Source organism: Limulus polyphemus, unplaced genomic scaffold (assembly GCF_000517525.1).
Source record: "Limulus polyphemus unplaced genomic scaffold, Limulus_polyphemus-2.1.2 Scaffold853, whole genome shotgun sequence".
Taxonomy (NCBI): Eukaryota; Metazoa; Arthropoda; class Merostomata; order Xiphosura; family Limulidae; genus Limulus; species Limulus polyphemus.
This window is the reverse complement of record NW_013666463.1, coordinates 398,118-407,251: the sequence shown is the minus strand read 5'-3', so window position 1 is coordinate 407,251 and position 9,134 is coordinate 398,118. Positions and strand designations below refer to the sequence as shown.

Below are 9,134 nucleotides of genomic sequence, written 5' to 3'. Positions count from 1 at the left end.
AACATATTTCAAATGAAGTCTCTCTGTTGCAGCTACAGCAAAGACAAGGTGGGTTAAGTGTAAACTTAGAAAACAGTTAGAATAATTATAAAAACGTATCAGTTCCTACTGAACATCTATCATTCAAAGACAAGGTGGGTTAAATGTAAACTTAGAAAACAGTTAGAATAATTATAAAAACGTATCAGTTCCTACTGAACATCTATCATTCAAAGACAAGTTGGATTAACTGTAAACTTAGAAAACAATTAGAATAGTTATAAAAACGTATCAGTTTCTAACTGTTTTCTAAGTTTACAGCTAATCCACCTGGTCTTTGAATGATGGATGTTCAGTATAAAATCGTATCAGTTCCCACTGAACATTCATCATTCAAGCAGAAATAAACAGATAGGCCAATACATTTTGTCGTTACCAATTAATTCGAAATTATGTACATATATGGTTCTTGTAATTTAAATAAATTGTAGAGAAATAACTCAAAATAGCTACAAGGAAAACCAAACAAGAAAATACTAAGCGCGTTGCTTTATATGCTGAAAATGAATGGTGAATACACTTTAATGGGTAGGTTGGCGTTGTAGCAGAGCGGCGTTGTAGCACAGCTTTCGATTTCGGGGCTGGCGAGCCGCGCTAGAATCCGATGGCACAGAATATTTCCCGCACTTTTGATATGTGTGTGTTACAAGAGCGACAGTCAATCCTTTGGCGTGGTATAGTGATACTAACTGGCTGCACTACCTCAGGTCAGTAGTTCAAAGTTTGATATGGCGGCAGATAGCCTTAATAGCTTTGCAATAATTACAAAATACAAATACGTGCACACTTTAAGGCCCTCTGTTGTATAAAAGTTCTATAAGTGTGTTTATATGTATATATATAAATGTAGCGGTGATTTAATACATAAATATTGCTATGGTATGATGTATTCATCTAGTTCTTTAGTTTTTGTGTTTAATCTAATATTTTTAAGCCAGTAATTTTTCCGTCTTTATTTTAAACCATAAGTCATAAAGTCACCTGTGACCTGTAAAATTTACCTCATTTCTTTTCCTAAAGTCACCAGTGATCTGTAAAATTTGCTAAATTTGTTTTTATGAAGTCACTCGCTAACAAGAACCACAATAATAGTTGAGGATTTTTTTCTTATTTAAAACAGGGTAATTGTCATAAAATATGAATCTGATGTGCAATTTAATTACAAGTTAAACTAAAATGTCAAACTATATGAAGTTAAATTACTTAATATTGAAGTTAAATAAACAAATTATCTGTGATACTTGTCCTTCTAAGATGTACGATGGATTCAGAAATTATCAAATTCAAAAGTTTTTTTTGTACAAAACACAGATCCACTTCCATATAATATCATATAATTAAATACGAGATAAAATATTCTATATTTACACAGGGCGACTTGGAATAGTTGTATGTTGGCTTCAGATGTTTTGACAGACTAGTTTCCTCTGCGGGTGACGGTTGAAACATGACCTTTTTTTTCTGTCAAATCAAACCAAAAAATATTTGTAAATGTAAGTCTATTCTTTTACTTCATCATATAGCAATAACTCCATTTCTTGAAGTTAACTTCCTGTTGACGACACTAAGGTTTTTATATGGCGGAGACTGCTTAAAACAATAGCGAAGCTCTCAGAAACAGAGCTACAAGAAAGACACGTACCGGCGGCAAGAAACTAGTAATTTGATCTAGCTTTGTACTGCCGGCACTGCAGCTAGTCTCTGGAGCGAAATGGCCCATAATTATTACGTTTGTAGCAGAGGTTTCTCTAGCCGGGACCCGGGGCCTCTGCTCGATGCAAGACCGTCTTTAGAGATTTGAAACATGTCGTTTAGAGATACCGCGTCATGAAGGTTTGAAGGTGAGCAACGGAGCGTGAGTCTTCCAAACGATTGGTTCTCCTGACCACTGGTCGCTATCTTCGCTTCAAGGAAAAAAAATATACGGACACCATCAGGAAACTCTTGACACTTGAGAGAGGAACATGTCAACGAGAATTAGAAATAATTGAAGATACAGCCCAATGACTAGTCACTTCTGTTCATTTGTCCTGTCTATAGTTTTCTATATAAAAGACGCCGAGATGAAACTTGGACCTGAACCCATTAGCCAAGATCAACTTCTAGGTGAGTCTGTTGTCCGGAGCTAAACTACTCATTAGCCAGGGTCTTACATGGTTCCTATTGATACTGATAAAAATCGGGATCTCAGCGTTTACAAAGACAAAACTTTGGGAACTTTTTCTAAATTTTCATTTACGTGTTAAACATATCATAGTTTTGGTGGGCTATAAAATTTATTAATAAGTTCACCCCTAATTGTATTCGAAGAAAGAAGTGACAATCTTCGATGTCTTATAGGAAATACCATCAGTATAGTTTCAAAGTTTGTTTGTTTGTTTGTTTTGAACTTCGCGCAAAGCTACACGAGGGCTATCTGCGCTAGCCGTCCCTAATTTAGCAGTGTAAGACTAGAGAGAAGGCAGCTAGTCATCACCACCCACCGCCAACTCTTGGGCTACTCTTTTACCAACGAATAGTGGGATTGACCGTCACATTATAACGCCCCCACGGCTGAAAGGGCGAGCATGTTTGGTGGGACGGGGATTCGAACCCGCGACCCTCAGATTGCGAGTCGAGCACCCTAACTACCTGGCCATGCCGGGCCGGTTTCAAAGTGATGAAGCCTCACATAATCCAAAGATAGCATTAGCATAAATCTATAAGATATCATCTGCATATCAGTAAATGACAGATACTAAACTTAAAACGTTTATCAGGATACTTCGTATATAATAAACAATATTCTAATTTTTTTTAAGTGTATATGTGTGTGGTTTACAAATACACTGATCTTTACCAATAGCGTGATGCCCAGGATGGTTAGAAATCACAACAAAATGACATTTAATATTGTTATATTCATCACGTATAAAAAATATCCGATTTAACTTATCAATTTAGTGCTAGTGAAATTTGAAACAAGCGGGTATTAATAATATCGTTAAAAATATGTGACATGTGAGGAAAACATTTTGAAGTACTAATCCTTTTTTGATGTATTTGCCTGAATACTACAGGATGTAGTACTTTATATAATGTGATATTTCTTACTTATTTATCATATAAAAAAACTTATTGTTTTCAGTCACTGCTAACGTTGTCATGCGCTAGACAAACAAATGAACCACAATATATGATCAGTTCAAAATGTAGTCTACACATATACAAAAAAATAGAATAAAACAAGATTAAGCATATTTGTGTAAAAACGACTGATCAACCAAGAACGGATTTTGAGACTGATCAAAGCCAATGTTTAAACAGTCTAAAATGATGAACAAAGTTAAAACGTGCAGCAACTGCATGCTTTAAAGTGACACCTTTTGGGAAAGTCTTGGATGACTCAGGTTGATTTTATAGATGAGTCCTCTAGTGTCACTTCACTCTGAACTAGGCAGTTGTTGCCCATTTTAACTTTGTTTGTTCATCATGAAGATTCTGGATAAATTATCTATAAATGCAATTTGATTAGTGAATGGGATCATTTTCCAATATTCAAAAGATAACAGACCCAATAAATAATGAGGAAGATTGTATTGTTGGTTTACTAAATAAGATATATATATAAACGATTCTGCAACTAACATGTTCAGGTTTTTAAATATACGTTGCTACATATATTAGAAATGAGATGATATTGTGTATTTTTTTATATGCTGTAAGTTTGTGTCTTTTTATCTTTCATTATATTTTGTTGTATCATGCACATAGGTTTGTTTCGTTTGTCTGAGAACGTATTGAAGTTAAATATATATAATAATGTCGTAATGATACCGATAGTTATCCAAAACCAAAATGTAAGGAACATACAGCAAATGAATACCAGCGAATAAATATAACACGAAAAACAAAAACACTGTCGACTCAGACAGGGACTCTGAAACATTGCATTATTTGTGACAGTTAAACGTGCATTGCAAATTGAATGTACATGCGCAAATATATGTATATGCACACACATACACACACACATGTATACATTACAAGTAGACACGCAAACATATGTTGCGGATAGATGCCTACATTCATAATGCTATAATAAATTTGGGTAGATGGATATTTGATTGTGATGCTAAAATCATATCTACCAAGATGCATTTCGGAAATGTTTTACCGAATAACCTGAGTAGTTATCGAAATATAAAATGTGAATAAAAACCACTCGATAAAACAGATTAGAATACTAAAGAACTGTATAAATTATGATTCAGACATTTCATTTATGGCGAAGTTAAGTATTTTCTTTTAACCTAAAGCTATACAATGGTAACTGTATCCTCCGTTAGGATCGAACATGGAATTCTTGCATGATAATTTCTAAACCACCAGGAGACATGAATTTCAGTACGGGAAGCATAATAAAACATCAAAATGTCATTTTGAATAACTGTGGTTCTGAAATATAAAGAACTGAGATTTTAAACAAATGGTAATACCGATAAATTTGTATAGTAACAGCTTAAAATTGTGAGGAATTTTGAATCTTAGTGAACGCTAATTAGTGAAATATGTAGTTTGTTTTTAAATATTATGTTAATTAGTACAACCGTGGAAAGAAATGAAACTTACTTCAAGTTGAACTAACGAGTGTTAAACACATAAACAAACAAAAGGACACATTCGGTGTTTTCAACCCGAACGGCACCTTGTGCGACACATTGACTAACTGGTCACGTCAGAGATCTCCAAGGGTTCAAATATACCCGTGTATAATTCTGAATTACTGATCAGCCAGCAGCAACCATTGCTATAAGTGATTTGTCCGGCTCTTTGAACCGAATAACGAAATTAACTGTCACTTTTATAACGTGTCTACAGCTTCATCCGGGACATGGTGACACCCATCCAATCAAACATAATGTTTATATATAATATTTATATAATATAATATTATATTATATATAATATATATTATATATAAATATAATTATATAATATTTATTTTCTGACTTCAGTAATTTGTGCACAATATAAATATATAAAAAATTAGTGAGAGTTTTTTTTTAATAATTAATTTTGAATTTTACCAAAAACAAAACACCAATCTTACTCCTATATGAATGAATTATAAAACAATTCTGTAATATATGCTTTTGTTGCTGAAGATTTACTATATATATTTCAAACGTTTTTATTTTGCTTATTTCCAAACAATAATATACGTTTTATAAGTGAAAAAAAGTATTTCATTTGTAATTTAGAATTGAAGCAGTATTTCGTGTCTTTGTCTAACAAACGCCTCGATCGGTAAGGTTGAAAGTTCTAAATATCATTTAGAGGAACGCGCCAAATCAACCAAGTCCAAAACGTGGAATGAACAGAAATGTCATGGAAAACATTCTTAATCTTTCACAAAACATGCTGTTATAGAACTACAGCGAAAATCTTCCCGGTCAACATTGTGCTTATGAATTGTTTTCATAATATTTATTCGTACGATGCTTGAACATAATCGTACGTATATATTAATGTGTTGATGACAAAACCTTGTCGAAACGTTGTACATTTGCTGTTATGTTAAACTTATATCAAAGTTTTTCTTCATTACCCATTCAAGCCGTCTCCAGCCATTATTAGTTTCAAAGTGGGTTCCTCGTCATCGAATTTTAATGTGTTGTTTGTTTGTTTGTTTTTTCAGGGTCTACATAACTTACTGCTTGTGAAAGAAAACATGAAGATCAAATCACTTATACAGCATAATAAACTGTCTGAGCAGGTAAGTAAAATATGAAATATTTTCTCTATGCCATAGACTAAAAAGAATATGTAATTTTGCAATTTTATGGATGTAAACTACCGATACAGGAACTACACACAGAAAAGTGTGAATTCATACCGGGTGTAAAATCACACCAGAATTATGTGGGGTTATTATAGAAATTTATGTTGAAGTATTATCATCACACTCGATCGTCATTAGAAATTGAAATATAAAATATCACGTTCTCACCATATATGTGGTACACGTGCAACTTAAAAAGTAATAGATTTGTTTTTAATTGTCACATTTACACCTTTACGGATGTAAATTCTTACCCTCTCAATATCAGGAAGTGTGTTTGTTAGAATTACACCTCACGACAAAATGGCAGTTCGTCAATGTCACACACCATGAAGTTTCAAACAAAATGTTTCGAATATTAGAGGGAAAAGCATTTTCATATTATTACGTTTCTTAATATATTATCGGCGACAACAAGTAAGACGTAAAACAATAACATGCATCAATAAAAGTGTAAGTATGTTCTCGATCCTTGGAGACTAGTGTACGTTTTTAAACGTAACAGCATGTAACGTAAGAAACAACATTTTATCTTGCATACTAACCAAAGTGTAAATACGTTCTCTGTAATATAAAGTTGGTAACAGCATGTAACGTAAGAAACAACATTTTATCTTGCATACTAACCAAAGTGTAAATACGTTCTCTGTAATATAAAGTTGGTAACAGCATGTAACGTGAGAAACAGTATTTTTAACTTGCATACTAAACAAAGTGTAAATACGTTCTCTGTAATATAAAGTTGGTAACAGCATGTAACGTAAGAAACAACATTTTATCTTGCATACTAAACAAAGTGTAAATACGTTCTCTGTAATATAAAGTTGGTAACAGCATGTAACGTGAGAAAAAATATTTTATCTTGCATACTAAACAAAGTGTAAATACGTTCTCTGTAATATAAAGTTGGTAACAGCATGTAACGTGAGAAAAAATATTTTATCTTGCATACTAAACAAAGTGTAAATACGTTCTCTGTAATATAAAGTTGGTAACAGCATGTAACGTGAGAAACAGTATTTTACTTCTAGTACTATACAAAGTGTGAGCGTGTTATTTTGACACTTAGTAAATTCCAAAACGTCTAATCTGTGACATCAATCCTTACAGAAACTCAGTCATCCAAAGTGCAACAACAAGCCTGACGGAGAGCGTACGTATTGTCCGGCGTGCGTGAGCTCTTTACGGCGCGGTTGTACAATTTTAACTCTAATCTATCGAGCTGTTTGGAAGAGTGTCCATACGATTACTGAATTATTCACGACACTAGAAAACGAGTGATCACTTCCATGGCGGTTCTCCCAGGGAGCGACAAATGACCCAGAGACATGCAAGACTTTTTGTCCTCGCTGTTTTAGGTAAATCAATATTTGCATTAATTAGAATGTACGACAAAAGTCTCGACGACACAAATGTTTAGGGTCTCTAAGGCACGGTATTTTCGCCGTTCCGCCGTCTCTTGCTGATAGATGGCGGTAAAAACAAGAGTCCCCCCAGAGTGCAAACGAGCGGAATCTACAAACGTATAGTATCGGACGTAAAACAAATAAGTGACAATATATATTGCAATGTAAGAGGTATTGTATAGCCATTATTTTATAACCTAATCCGTGTTTAAATTATTATATGTTTAAAAGGTTTTTAAGTTTTCTTGAGATCTAGAAAATTTTGAATACTTGACTGCATTTATTTAACTCTTTCTGTACTACTTCACTTACAAAATAATATATATATATATAGGTATTAACTTTGTTAAAGTTACTATTATGAAATACATTTTGTTCGTTAGAACTGCTTCACGATAATTGTGAAGCATTTTTTTTTTATCGAACTATACAAGTTTCTTGTTAAATGTTAATGTAAGCTCGTATTCACTTCGTACTGATACATAAACAAAAATGAATCTTTTCAAAATATTTATGACCTTCTAAATATCATCATCAAACTTCAATGTTAACAATATAGTTACTAAAGAAGAAGGTAAACAATCTATAAGAAGATAGAGGATACAAGGGACCATGTAATTGATTTGTACATAACATATATTTACTTAAACCGAATCATATCTGGTCAATTTCAGCTGTTTTCTCGTTGCATACTTTACGAAAAATAGAAGACTATTGAAACAAGATTCTAAGCATGTTTAATCTAGAACCCAGGTTAAAAAGCAAACATAAAACTCTGTATGCGTGGTTGTTATTATGTTTTTTTAACCTCAATGAAAGTATAAGACTGTTGGTTAATAGCGTCTAACTAGTAATGTATAAGTTATATAAAACATCCAGCAAAACACGGAAGTTTGATTGCGTATAATTGTACGGTCTTTCACCTTTGTAACCTGAGTTGAATAGTACCAACAGCCATTTAGGCCCGCTCAAACTTAGGAACAGTAAAATTTGAAAATAGAAAACTTTAGAAAACGAAGTGAGCGATGTTACCGTATTACCGTCATTATAAAATCCATTATCATTTGCCACAAGATGAAATATATATTTGTGTATGATAGGTAATAGGTATGGGGGGCATATGAAACATATGCTTATATACATATATTTACTGTTATGTGTTTGTGTTATGTGTATAAATTACACCAGACGCTGACGATGGACCCATTGCAATCATACGCATATTTAGCAAGTACTCAATAGATCTGGAACCAGAAAAAAATGGGTGGTAGGAAGAATCCTCTACTAGAGTAGATAAGTAAAACTTACCATGCACGCACGTATCCCTGCCACTGAGATTTACACAAAGGACACAAAAGCTTCCACATTCAATTTCATACTGCATACAAGCTTCTGGCTAGATTGGACCGAATGTTTAAAACATAAAACAGAATTCATTGCATCTTTCGCTAACTATAGTAAACATTGTTTGGTTTTATATCTGGTACGTTTTTATTTCTTCGTGAATTTAGTTTGTATCTCAAATACGTACATCTTTGGTTGATATCGTTATGAATGTCCGTACAATAACGTTTCATATACCTAGACTATCTTTACGCAAATCGTATATTATATTTTCTCAACAAAACAATTACGTTTTACTCTCCAACTCCTCTCACCTGCTTTACTCTGGAATGATAAAGGCTATATGAGAATTACACTTTGAAAGAGTGCCGCTGGAAATTCACATTTTGTATTGTTAAAGTGTGAAAAGAATTCAAAACCGGTTATTGTTGATATTTAGATTTTTCGCACTTATGGGGAGGTTAAAGATATATATAGACACAACAGTATCTATATATATATATATATATATTTACATTAAT

The 9,134-nt window shown here is 33.1% G+C and overlaps 1 long non-coding RNA gene across 1 annotated transcript in view; it reads left to right on the top strand.

The window, feature by feature from the left end:
• Window positions 1-1,279: 1,279 nt before the first annotated feature.
• LOC111086113 overlaps window positions 1,280-9,134 on the top strand; it is a 13,555-nt gene continuing 5,700 nt past the window's right edge. Inside the window, exons 1-3 of the long non-coding RNA XR_002610872.1 lie at window positions 1,280-2,145; window positions 5,720-5,797; window positions 6,974-7,440. This is a non-coding gene — a long non-coding RNA (uncharacterized LOC111086113). The remainder of the gene's footprint in view (window positions 2,146-5,719; window positions 5,798-6,973; window positions 7,441-9,134) is intronic.